A 14,334-nucleotide genomic window follows, 5' to 3' on the forward strand; every position below is an offset into this window, starting at 1 on the left:
CTTTGAAACTCTACAGGTGTGGTCTTCAGTCTCCCATGTGTGTGCAGTAAAAAATCCAGACCTCTGGGTCGCACGGCCTAGGCCGCAGGTACCTTTTTGTACTTTGCGGCCTAGTGCTGAGGTCTAGACCGCTGATTCTCCAGTATGTGATATAGACCTCGGTGGGGCTCCACTGTGCCAAATCTCACGCTCCTAGCTCAAACGGGCCGGCCGTGAGACCACCAGACGCTAAAGGGTTAATAAAACCTGCCCCGTGTGGTCTAGACCTCCAAAATTCGGGTCACTGATGCAGGCCACCCTCCTCCGTCAGTATTCCAAATTTCAGACCTCTAGCTCTAAGCGAACTGCAGTTATGATCATTTTTCTAATGACGTCCCCTCCGAGCTTCGGCAGCCTTTCGACATGGGGTAGAGGGCCTAGGACCTTACCCCCATTTTTTGGCCCAGATGAGGCAAAATATCATCAACTTGTGCTCCTGCCGTATGTAGGGGGCATAATTCTAACGGACATATATGGAGGGACTTTGCGCCGCCGGCGTCCGGTGTCGGGAGAGCCTCGACCCGACCCCCTACGTCGCACCTCCGCCGAGATATCCGCTAATTGGCTCTAATATGGGGAGCGCTCATACGGCGCAGAGTGGTCCTCTTTGATGTTGGGAAACCCCTTCTACGGGCATCTTGGGGGCATAATTTTAACAGAGGTGTATGGAGGGCCTTCTCTGGAGGGGCTCGTAGTTCACGGCGAAGTTTGACCGGTCGTCCTTCGTCGCTGCTCCGCGGGGCCATTCCCTAATTGACGTCGATTGAAAGCTTAATGACCCAGAAATGCGTCGTGACAATTCTGGAAACGGGATTACGCCTAACAGTTCCGGCATTGCCACATCTGAAGGCACTCACCTGCTAATTTCAAATCAAGGAGGCATAATTTTAATGGATATGTATAGGGAGGATTGTACAGTACACTGTCCAGTTTCAGAAACATCTTGGATCATCTTCCTAGGTCACTGCTACGTGAAGTTATGGCCTGTCAAAGGCAGCCATTCACTTAACATTGCCTACATACTGAAATTTAAAAATTAACTGCGGGACACGGGTGCGAGCTACGGTCACGCAACTCGGCTCGGTCGTTCCGGCGGGTGTCTAGTTTTGCCGTGCCGAATTCCAGACCTCTAGCTCGTACGGCTTGGCCGTGACCCCCCGTGACGTTGTCTGAGAGGGGGAGTCGATCATCTGCTTAAAGATCTTCCGTCTAGGCAGATAAAGAAACAGTCTATTTTCAAATTAAGGAGGCACAACTTTAATAAACATGTATAGGGGCAATTGAAGGGCAGACCGTCTAGTTTCAGGAACACTTTGAACCATCTTCCTAGCTTCTACGGCCGTGCAGTTATGCCCCCTTAAGTTAGTTTGAGGCCTACACGGGCCTAAACAGCCTTGCCTACCATAGCAAATTCAAGAGATCACTGTAGGCCTTTCGTAAGGGTCACATTCATAAAACTTGGCAGACTTGATCCAGAGCTGATCTAGTTAATGCATGCCAAAGGTCAGATGTGTAGGTCATACGGTTCGGCCGTGACGCCCCCTAATGTTAGTTTGAGGCCTAGTAAGACGGGAAAACACTTAGTACTCCCGACATTGCTAAGTTAGTAAGATGATACCAGAAATGTCACATAACAATACCTGAACTGCTAAGTTAGTGAGATGATACCAGAAATGTCACATAACAATACCTGAACTGCTAAGTTAGTAAGATGATACCAGAAAAGACACATAACAATACCTGAACTGCTACGTTATTGAGATGATACCAGAAAAGTCACATAACAACACCTGAAGTGCTAGGTTAATATGATGATACCAGAAAAGACACATCACAATGCCGTAATTGCTAAGTTAGTAATATCATACCAGAAAAGTCACATCGCAATTCCTACAGTGCTAAGTTAGTAAGATGATACCAGAAAAGGCACGTCACAATACCTGAAGTGCTAAGTTAGTAATATGATACCAGAAAACACACGTCACAATTCCGCCGTTGCTAAGTTAGTCAAACCAGAAAACGCACGTTTCCGGAAATATCACTAACAAAGTTGGTTTTGTAATATTAAAAACATTGTAGAAATTTTTTGGTCAGGTCTGCACTGATGATGCTGCACGTGCTTCATCAGGCATCCGTCTAGTATGTCTCCACCGAGTTTCAGACCTGCAGCTCGTACGGCTGGGCCGTTACTGCCCCTCATGTTCGTTTGCGGCCTACTCTCTCATATGTCCCCATTGACTTGCATTGCCCAACTTAGCAAATCCTACAGCCCACTATAGCTCTTTGGTAAGTGCTGCGTTCATGAGGCTTGGCACACTTATTCATACGTATACCTAGTTTGTGCAGGCCGAATTTCAGACCTCTAGCTCGTACGGCTCAGCCGTGACGCCCCCACATGTTAGTTTGAGGCCTAGTGAAAAAAGTGCAGCCACTAATGATAAAATATGCGTTGGTTTCAAATTAAGGAGGCATAATTTTAATGGACATGTATAGGTTACATTTAGGAGCAGACTATCTAGTATCAGGAACACTTTTAATCATTTTCCTAAGTCATTGCTACCTGAACTTATGGCCTGTCTAATGAGAGGTGTGGTGTCTCCATTCACTTAACATTGCAGACAATAGCAAATTCAAGAGGTCACTGTAGGCCTTTCGTAAGGGTCACATTCATAAAACTTGGCAGACTTGATCCAGAGCTGATCTAGTTTATGCATGCCAAAGGTCAGATGTGTAGGTCATACGGTTCGGCCGTGACGCCCCCTAATGTTAGTTTGAGGCCTAGTAAGACGGGAAAACACTTAGTACTTCCGGCATTGCTAAGTTAGTGAGATGATACCAGAAATGTCACATAACAATACCTGAACTGCTAGGTTAGTAAGATGATACCAGAAAACAACCGACACAGTTCTGAAATCACTAAGTTAAACCAAGTTTACAGTTAACAATTGCAGAATAAAATTATTTAAAACTCAGTCATGCCACCCAGTGGCAAATGTGTGGAATTTGTATGTCCCCCCAGTAAAGAAATTCACAATTGCTAATTTATTAGCAATTGTGTAATTTTGAATACATGTGATTTTACATAGGCAAGGACAGAATTGCCACTGCAAGGACTAATTAACATCTTCACCCAAATTTGCGTTGCATGGCAATGTTAACGGCATAAGCAATTCCGGAATATTACTTAGAAATTCTGGGTAGGTCCCTAACCCTAACACGTCACAGTTCCGGAGGTGCTAAGTTAATAAGAAAACACGCATCACAGTTCTGGGATTGCTAAGTCATTCTGATGAAACAAGGAAATATCATTCACAGTTCCGAGAATGCTAAGTCATTGTAATGAAACCAGAAAACACTCGTAGTTTCTAGTGAACTTTGACCCGTCGTCCTACGTCACTCCTCCGTGGAGCCATAGGGCTTGGAGTTTTAGGGTTAGGGAAGGGGTTTGGGGTTAAGGTTTGGAGTTTTATGGTTAGGGAAGGGGTTTGGGGTTAGAGTTAAGTTTAGGGATCGGAGGTGGGTTGGGGGTTAGGGCAGGAGTATGGTTGGAGTTGGGATTTGGGGTTAGGGCCTGGAGAATTGGGGTTAGGGTTTGGGTAAGGGTTAGGTTTAGGGACCGGAGGTGGGTTGGGGGTTAGGGTAGGAGTTTGAGGTTAGGAAGGAGGTTTGAGTAAGGGTTTGGAGACCCCCATGCTACATGAAATGCACTGGCCATCTAATACCATGCACTCGACCAGGCCACAATAAAGTCAGGGGATGCATGATACCTGATCCCTGATCTTGCACTGGAACTGCCAATCTTAGCAAATTCAAGAGGTCACTGTAGGCAATTCGTAAGGGTCACAGTCATAAACCTGTGGCAGACTTGTTCCTGAGCTGACCTAGTGTATGCATGCCAAAGGTCAGATGTGTAGGTCATACGGTTCGGCCGTGACGCCCCCTAATGTTAGTTGAGGCCTAGTAAGATCGGGGAAAACACTTAGTACCTCCGGAATTGCTAGGTTAGTAATATGATACCAGAAACGTCACATAGCAATACCTGAACCGCTAAGTTAGTGAGATGATACCAGAAATGTCACATAACAATACCTGAACTGCTAAGTTAGTAAGATGATACCAGAAAAGTCACATAACAATTCCTAATCTGCTACGTTAGTAAGATGGTACCAGAAAAGTCACATAACAATACCTGAATCGCTAAGTTAGTAAGATGGTACCAGAAAAGTCACATAGCAATACCTGAACTGCTAAGTTAGTAAGATGATACCAGAAATGTCACATAACAATACCTGAACTGCTAAGTTAGTGAGATGATACCAGAAATGCCACATAACAATACCTGAACTGCTAAGTTAGTAAGATGATACCAGAAATGTCACATAACAATACCTGAACTGCTAAGTTAGTGAGATGATAACAGAAATGTGACATAACAATACCTGAACTGCTAAGTTAGTGAGATGATATCAGAAAAGTCACATAACAATACCTGAACTGCTAAGTTAGTGAGATGATACCAGAAATGTCACATAACAATACCTGAACTGCTAAGTTAGTGAGATGATACCGGAAAAGACACATAACAATACCTGAACTGCTAAGTTAGTCAGATGATACCAGAAATGTCACATAACAATACCTGTACTGCTAAGTTAGTGAGATGATACCAGAAATGTGACATAACATTACCTGAACTGCTAAGTTAGTCAGATGATACCAGAAATGTCACATGACAGTTCCGACATTGCTAAGTTAGTAAGATGATACCGGAAAAGACACATAACAATACCTGAACTGCTAAGTTAGTAAGATGGTACCAGAAAAGTTACATGGCAATACCTGAACTGCTAAGTTAGTCAGATGATACCAGAAATGTCACATAACAATACCTGAACTGCTAAGTTAGTGAGATGATACCAGAAATGTGACATAACAATACCTGAACTGCTAAGTTAGTGAGATGATACCAGAAAAGTCACATAACAGTACCAGAATTGCTAAGTTAGTAAGATGATAACAGAAAAGTCACATAACAATCCATAAAGTGCTAAGTTAGTAAGATGATACCAGAAACCACACATCATGATTCCGGAATCGCTAAGTTAGTAAGACGATAACAGAAAAGTCACATAACAATTCCTAATATGCTAAGTTAGTAAGATGATACCAGAAATGTCACATAACAATACCTGAACTGCTACGTTAGTGAGATGATACCAGAAATGTCACATAACAATACCTGAACTGCTAAGTTAGTGAGATGATACCAGAAATGTCACATAACAATACCTGAACTGCTAAGTTAGTGAGATGATACCGGAAAAGACATAACAATACCTGAACTGCTAAGTTAGTCAGATGATACCAGAAATGTCACATAACAATACCTGTACTGCTAAGTTAGTGAGATGATACCAGAAATGTGACATAACATTACCTGAACTGCTAAGTTAGTCAGATGATACCAGAAATGTCACATGACAGTTCCGACATTGCTAAGTTAGTGAGATGATACCGGAAAAGACACATACCAATACCTGAACTGATAAGTTAGTGAGATGATACCAGAAATGTCACATCACAGTTCCGACATTGCTAAGTTAGTGAGATGATACCGGAAAAGACACATAACAATACCTGAACTGCTAAGTTAGTGAGATGATACCGGAAAAGACACATAACATTACCTGAACTGCTACGTTAGTGAGATGATACCAGAAATGTCACATAACAATACCTGAACTGCTAAGTTAGTGAGATGATACCAGAAATGTCACATAACAATACCTGAACCGCTAAGTTAGTCAGATGATACCAGAAATGTCACAGGAATACCTGAATTGCTAAGTTAGTAAGATGATACCAGAAAAGTCACATAACAATTCCTAATCTGCTAAGTTAGTAATATGATACCAGAAAAGTCACATAGCAATATCTGAACTGCTAAGTTAGTAAGATGGTACCAGAAAAGTCACATAACAATTCCTAATCTGCTAAGTTAGTAAGATGATACCAGAAACCACACATCGCACTTCCGAAATTGCTAAGTCCAGAAAGTTAGTGTAATGAAACATATCTGTCAATGATTTATTCATGATATGCAAATATATTCATAGACTTTGGTCATGTGAGTCGGTGGTTCAGTATAAAAGTCTCTGTAATATTTTACGAGCTCACAAACACATTGGAAAGCTGTTTAGACGTGCATCTGGCAAGCATAACTTTTAGAAGCATTATTTGGTAATGTAAAACCTTTCTTTAGTAGCATTTAGTCTTCTACAATAAGTTTTAAGCCATCTCACTGTTTTTCATAGTGAAACCGTTAGACTATAATTTTCGAATGTTATTATCGAAAACCGCTGCACCCGTCAAATAACGGTGACTGAAAATTGTTTGATAGGCTAATGAAGATTAAAAACGTGCAGGTACTTATGCATATTATTGCATTTGACTTATAATCAAGTCTATTGATGTTTTTCCAATGCTTAGAAACTTCTAGAAGGTTCTTGACGTAATTCGGAAATTCTATGAAGCTTCATGCTAGATAATGCAATTTCAGAAATGCTACAATGAAATTACGGCAATGCTATGAAGCTTGACGCTAGATGATGCAATTCTGGAAATGTTATAACGGAATTCTGGCAATGCTATGAAGCTTCATGCTAGATGATGCAATTACGGAAATGCTATAACGTAATTACGGCAATGCTATGACGCTTCACGCTGGAGAATGCAATTACGGAAAGGGTTGTGTGTCAATCAGAGTCAGTCTAAGAGACTTTGTGGTGGCTTGTATTCTGTAGTGCCATATATTGCAATTGATGAGATATAAAAGACTAACTTTAATCTTTTCCAGGATAATCATCATCAGCATGGCAAAGAGGACCAGTAAAACTGACAAACCAGTAGATGAAGAATGTGAGTCAACTCCGAAACGTAAAGATGAAGAGGCTGAAGTAAGTAACAACAATTTATTGTGATTGATACATGCAGAGGTAAAACTAAAAACATACATGATTAAAGTTCTTGTCTATATATATATAAATCAATGCATATGCTGTTATTAAACATATGTTTGTCTTCATTGATTAAAGACAGAATCTGAAAGTTTGAAATCTATCCTGGCTGATATTGAAGACTGGAATCATACAATCGATGAGGACACTGTAAGAACACTTTAATTTAATTTCAGTAGTTGTTTAAAATTAAAAACATTACACTGATTAAATACTTACCATTCAGAACAGCCCATTTGTGAAAGACGATCCTCAACTGCTAAGGACGATGAAACAGTTGAAGGCCAGTCTGCTCGATGTCAGCTATGTTTTGAAGAATTTGCTGAAGTAAGCTGCATCAAAATGTTGAAAAAGCTAATGTGCTACTGCCAATACTATTGCTTTACTGTTATAGTTGCTGTCGCTGGTGATTGATGTGTCTGCTGTCTGCCTAAATTTCAGGCCTGAGGATGCAGTGGTGCCGACTGCTCCAGTCCATCAAAGTTAGATTTTATGAAGATGCTGTTAAGTTTAATAAAAGATTGTTAAGTTAAATCATTGTCTGACTTCTTTGTTTTGCATATTGGTCACTAGACAAGTCATAGTGTCTTACCGGTTTGTAATAGTCAAATGAACCCATAAAAGGTACATTGCAATTCCGGAGTTAAGTTAGTGAAAAGGACATATCGCAATACCGAAGTTGCTAAGTTAGTAAGATGATACCAGAAAAGTCACGTCACAATACCTGAAGTGCTAGGTTAGTAGGATGATAACAGAAAACACACATCACAATGCCGTAATTGCTAAGTTAGTAATATGATACCAGAAAAGTCACATAGCAATACCTGAACTGCTAAGTTAGTGAGATGATACCAGAAATGTGACATAACAATACCTGAACTGCTAAGTTAGTAAGATGATACCAGAAATGTCACATAACACTACCTGAACTGCTAGGTTAGTCAGATGATACCAGAAATGTCACATACCAATACCTGAACTGCTAGGTTAGTCAGATGATACCAGAAACCACACATCACAATGCCATAATTGCTATGTTAGTAATATGATACCAGAAAAGTCACATCGCAATTCCTAAAGTGCTACGTTGGTGAGATGATACCAGAAATGTCACATAACAATACCTGAACCGCTACGTTAGTCAGATGATACCAGAAATGTCACATAACAATACCTGAACTGCTAAGTTAGTCAGATGATACCAGAAATGTCACATGACAATACCTGAACCGCTAAGTTAGTCAGATGATACCAGAAATGTCACATACCAATACCTGAACTGCTAGGTTAGTCAGATGATACCAGAAATGTCACATAACAATACCTGAACTGCTACGTTAGTGAGATGATACCAGAAATGTCACATAACAATACCTGAACTGCTAAGTTAGTGACATGATACCAGAAATGTGACATAACAATACCTGAACTGCTAAGTTAGTGAGATGATACCAGAAAAGTCACATAACAATACCTGAACCGCTAAGTTAGTGAGATGATACCAGAAATGTCACATAACAATACCTGAAGTGCTAAGTTAGTAATATGATACCAGAAAACACACGTCACAATTCCGCCGTTGCTAAGTTAGTCAAACCAGAAAACGCACGTTTCCGGAAATATCACTAACAAAGTTGGTTTTGTAATATTAAAAACATTGTAGAAATTTTTTGGTCAGGTCTGCACTGATGATGCTGCACGTGCTTCATCAGGCATCCGTCTAGTATGTCTCCACCGAGTTTCAGACCTGCAGCTCGTACGGCTGGGCCGTTACTGCCCCTCATGTTCGTTTGCGGCCTACTCTCTCATATGTCCCCATTGACTTGCATTGCCCAACTTAGCAAATTCTACAGCCCACTATAGCTCTTTGGTAAGTGCTGCGTTCATGAGGCTTGGCACACTTATTCATACGTATACCTAGTTTGTGCAGGCCGAATTTCAGACCTCTAGCTCATACGGCTCAGCCGTGACGCCCCCACATGTTAGTTTGAGGCCTAGTGAAAAAAGTGCAGCCACTAATGATAAAATATGCGTTGGTTTCAAATTAAGGAGGCATAATTTTAATGGACATGTATAGATTACATTTAGGTGCAGACTGTCTAGTATCAGGAGCACTTTTAATCATTTTCCTAGGTCACTGCTACCTGAAGTTATGGCCTGTCTAATGAGAGGTGTGGTGTCTCCATTCACTTAACATTGCCGACAATAGCAAATTCAAGAGGTCACTGTAGGCCTTTCGTAAGGGTCACATTCATAAAACTTGGCAGACTTGATCCAGAGCTGATCTAGTTAATGCTTGCCAAAGGTCAGATGTGTAGGTCACACGGTTCGGCCGTGACGCCCCCTAATGTTAGTTTGAGGCCTAGTAAGACGGGAAAACACTTAGTACTTCCGACATTGCTAAGTTAGTGAGATGATACCAGAAACATCACGTCACAGTACCGGAATCGCTAGATTAGTAAGATGATACCAGATATGTCACTTCGCAGTTCCGGGATTGCTAAGTTAGTCAGATGATACCAGAAATGTCACATAACAATACCTGAACCGCTACGTTAGTGAGATGATACCAGAAATGTCACATAACAATACCTGAACTGCTAAGTTAGTGACATGATACCAGAAAAGTCACATAACAATTCCTAATCTGCTAAGTTAGTAAGATGGTACCAGAAAAGTCACATAACAATTCCTAATCTGCTACGTTAGTAAGATGATACCAGAAACCACACATCGCAATGCCGGAATTGCTAAGGCCAGAAAGCTAGTGTAATGAAACATATCTGTCAATGATTTATTCATGATATGCAAATATATTCATAGACTTTGGTCACGTGAGTCGGTGGTTCAGTATAAAAGTCTCGGTAATTTTTCCGAGCTCACAAACACATTGGAAAGCTGTTTAGACGTGCATCTGGCAAGCATAACTTTTAGAAGCATTATTTGGTAAGTAATGTAAAACCTTTCTTTAGTAGCATTTAGTCTTCTACAATAAGTTTTAAGCCATCTCACTGTTTCTCATAGTGAAACCGTTAGACTATAATTTTTAAATGTTAGTAACCCGCTGCACCCGTCAAATAGACTGAAATTTGTTTGATAGGCTAATGAAGATTCAAAACGTGCAGGTACTTATGCATATTATTGCATTTGACTTATAATCAAGTCTATTGATGTTTTTCCAATGCTTAGAAACTTCTAGAAGGTTCTTGACGTAATTCAGAAATTCTATGAAGCTTCATGCTAGATAATGTAATTTCGGAAATGCTATAACGTAATTGCAGCAATGCTATGAAGCTTGACGCTAGATGATGCAATTCCGGAAACGTTATAACGTAATTCTGGCAATGCTATGAAGCTTCATGCTAGATGATGCAATTACGGAAATGCTATAACGTAATTACGGCAATGCTATGACGCTTCACGCTAGAGAATGCAATTACGGAAAGGGTTGTGTGTCAATCAGAGTCAGTCTAAGAGACTTTGCGGTGGCTTGTATTCTGTAGTGCCATATATTGCAATTGATGAGATATAAAAGACTAACTTTAATCTTTTCCAGGATAATCATTGTCATCATGGAAAAGACAACCAATAAGACTGACAAACCAGGAAATGAAGAAAGTGCGTCAGCTCAGAACCCCATAAATGAAGATGCTAAAGTAAGTAACAACAGTTTATTGTCATGGACAATTACATAGATAAAACTAAAAACATATATCATTATATATCTTGTCATAACATCACATTACCTTGAGAATATCTCTGAGATTATGAAAAGGCAAGTTGGTTGAGGTATTGCACAGAAACCAAAATAAATATATATTTATATCAATGCATATGTTTATTATCATCTTAGTGATAAAGATGTTTGTCCTGATTTAAAGAAGGCAGCGTTTGAATCCTTGAACTCCATCCTGGCTGATACTGAAGCCTGGATCCGTGCAATCGATGAGAGCTTTGTAAGAATACTTTCATTTAATTTCATTAGTTGTTCAAAAATTAAAAACATGAAACTGATTAAATACTTACCTTTTAGATCTGCCCATTTGTGAAAGAAGATCCTCCCCTGCTAGCGGCGCTGACACAGTTGAAAATCAATCTGCTCGATATCGGCGATATTTTGAAGACATTTCCAAAGTAAGCTGCATCGAGACATTGAAAAAGTTAATGTGCTACTGCCACTACTATTACTTAATGTTATGGTTGCTGTCACTGGTGATTGATGTTTGCTGTCTGTCTGTCTAAATTTCAGGCATGACGATGCATCCGGGCGAACTGCTTGAGTCCCTACACATCAACATGTTTTATTTTCAGTTGTGATTAATAAAAGTTACTTAGGTTTCATCATTGTCTGACTTTTTGATTTTCCATAATGCTTACTGATAATGTCTTATTGGTCATGTTAATGTTTCATAATTACATCAGTGTTATTAGCAATACCTGAATTGCTAAGGTAGTAAGATGATACCAGAAACCACACATCACGGTTCCAAAATCACTAAGTTTGTTAGATGATACCACAAAAGTCACATAACAATTCCGAATCTGCTACGTTAGTAAGATGGTACCAGAAAAGTCACATAACAATACCTAAACTGCTACGTTAGTAAGATGATACCAGAAAACACACATCACAATTCCGGAATTGCTAAGCTAGTAAGATGATACCAGAAAAGTCACATAACAATACCTGAATTGCTAAGTTAGTAAGATGATACCAGAAAAGTCACGTCACAATACCTGAATTGCTAAGTTAGTAAGATGATAACAGAAAAGTCACATAACAATTCCTAATCTGCTAAATTAGTAAGATGATACCAGAAAAGCCACATAACAATACCTGTATTGCTAAGTTAGTAAGATAATAACAGAAAAGTCACATAACAATTCCTAATCTGCTAAATTAGTAAGATGATACCAGAAAAGCCACATAACAATACCTGGATTGCTAAGTTAGTAAGATGATACCAGAAACGTCACGTCACAATGCCGTAATTGCTAGGTTAGTAATATGATACCAGAAAAGACACATCGCAATTCCTAAAGTGCTAAGTTAGTAAGATGATAACAGAAAAGACACATCGCAATTCCTAAACTGCTAGGTTAGTAATATGATACCAGAAACGTCACATAGCAATACCTGAATTGCTACGTTAGTAAGATGATTCCAGAAACCACACATCACAGTTCCGAAATCGCTAAGTTAGTAAGATGATATCAGAAAAGTCACATAACAATTCCTAATCTGCTAGGTTAGTAATATGATATCAGAAAAGTCACGTCACAGTACCGGAAGTGCTAGGTTAGTAGGATGATACCAGAAAAGTCACGTCACAATACCTGAAGTGCTAGGTTAGTAGGATGATAACAGAAAACACACATCACAATGCCGTTATTGCTAAGTTAGTAATATGGTACCAGAAAAGCCACATCGCAATCCCTAAAGTGCTAAGTTAGTAAGATGATACCAGAAAAGTCACGTCACAGTACCGGAATTGCTAGATTAGTAAGATGGTACCAGAAAAGTCACATAGCAATACCTGAATTGCTAAGTTAGTGAGATGATACCAGAAAAGTCACATAACAATTCCTACAGTGCTAAGTTAGTAAGATGATACCAGAAATGTGACATAACAATACCTGAACTGCTATGTTAGTGAGATGATACCAGAAAAGTCACATAACAATACCTGAACTGCTACGTTAGTAAGATGGTACCAGAAAAGTCACATAGCAATACCTGAAATGCTATGTTAGTAAGATGATACCAGAAAAGTCACGACACAATACCTGAAGTGCTAAGTTAGTAGGATGATACCAGAAACCACACATCGCAATCCCGGAATCGCTAAGTTAGTAAGATGATACCAGAAAAGTCACATAACAATACCTGAACTGCTATGTTAGTAAGATGATACCAGAAATGTCACATAACAATACCTGAACTGCTAAGTTAGTAAGATGATACCAGAAGTCACATAACAATTACTGCAGTGCTAAGTCAGTAAGATGATACCAGAAACCACACATCGCAATGCCGGAATTGCTAAGACCAGAAAGCTAGTGTAATGAAACATATCTGTCAATGATTTATTCATGATATGCAAATATATTCATAGACTTTGGTCACGTGAGTCGGTGGTTCAGTATAAAAGTCTCGGTAATTTTTCCGAGCTCACAAACACATTGGAAAGCTGTTTAGACGTGCATCTGGCAAGCATAACTTTTAGAAGCATTATTTGGTAAGTAATGTAAAACCTTTCTTTAGTAGCATTTAGTCTTCTACAATAAGTTTTAAGCCATCTCACTGTTTCTCATAGTGAAACCGTTAGACTATAATTTTTAAATGTTAGTAACCCGCTGCACCCGTCAAATAGACTGAAAATTGTTTGATAGGCTAATGAAGATTCAAAACGTGCAGGTACTTATGCATATTATTGCATTTGACTTATAATCAAGTCTATTGATGTTTTTCCAATGCTTAGAAACTTCTAGAAGGTTCTTGACGTAATTCGGAAATTCTACGAAGCTTCATGCTAGATAATGTAATTTCGGAAATGCTATAACGTAATTGCAGCAATGCTATGAAGCTTGAAGCTAGATAATGCAATTTCAGAAATGCTACAATGAAATTACGGCAATGCTATGAAGCTTGACGCTAGATGATGCAATTCTGGAAATGTTATAACGGAATTCTGGCAATGCTATGAAGCTTCATGCTAGATGATGCAATTACGGAAATGCTATAACGTAATTACGGCAATGCTATGACGCTTCACGCTAGAGAATGCAATTACGGAAAGGGTTGTGTCAATCAGAGTCAGTCTAAGAGACTTTGTGGTGGCTTGTATTCTGTAGTGCCATATATTGCAATTGATGAGATATAAAAGACTAGCTTTAATCTTTTCCAGGATAATCATCTTCATAATGGCAAGAATGATGGACAAGTCAAACGACCCAGAGAATCAAAAAACTGAGTCATCTTACAGCAAAATAATTGATGAAGCTGACGTAAGTAACAGTAATTTTTTGTCATAGATAAATATATCGGTAAAACTAAAGGCATACATTATTAAAGTTCTTGTCATACCATCACAATACCTTGAGAATATATGCGAGATTATGAAAAGGCAAGCTGGTGAGGCATTGCACACATAAATATGTAATTGCATATATATATATGCTGTTTTTAAACATATGTTTATCCTGATTCATTGAAGGCAGCAACTGTAATGTTGCATCTGAAGTCCATCCTGGCTGATATTGAAGACTGGAATCGAGA

General features: G+C 39.3%; 1 long non-coding RNA gene across 1 annotated transcript; it reads left to right on the forward strand.

Annotated features, from left to right (window-relative positions):
* Window positions 1-9,947: 9,947 nt before the first annotated feature.
* LOC140583909 (uncharacterized) lies at window positions 9,948-11,009 on the forward strand. Its single transcript, XR_011985980.1, has 3 exons — window positions 9,948-10,001; window positions 10,612-10,711; window positions 10,937-11,009. It is a non-coding gene; the product is annotated as an uncharacterized lncRNA (long non-coding RNA).
* The last annotated feature ends 3,325 nt before the right edge of the window (window positions 11,010-14,334 follow it).

This window comes from Paramormyrops kingsleyae, unplaced genomic scaffold, assembly GCF_048594095.1.
Source record: "Paramormyrops kingsleyae isolate MSU_618 unplaced genomic scaffold, PKINGS_0.4 ups26, whole genome shotgun sequence".
NCBI lineage: Eukaryota > Metazoa > Chordata > Actinopteri > Osteoglossiformes > Mormyridae > Paramormyrops > Paramormyrops kingsleyae.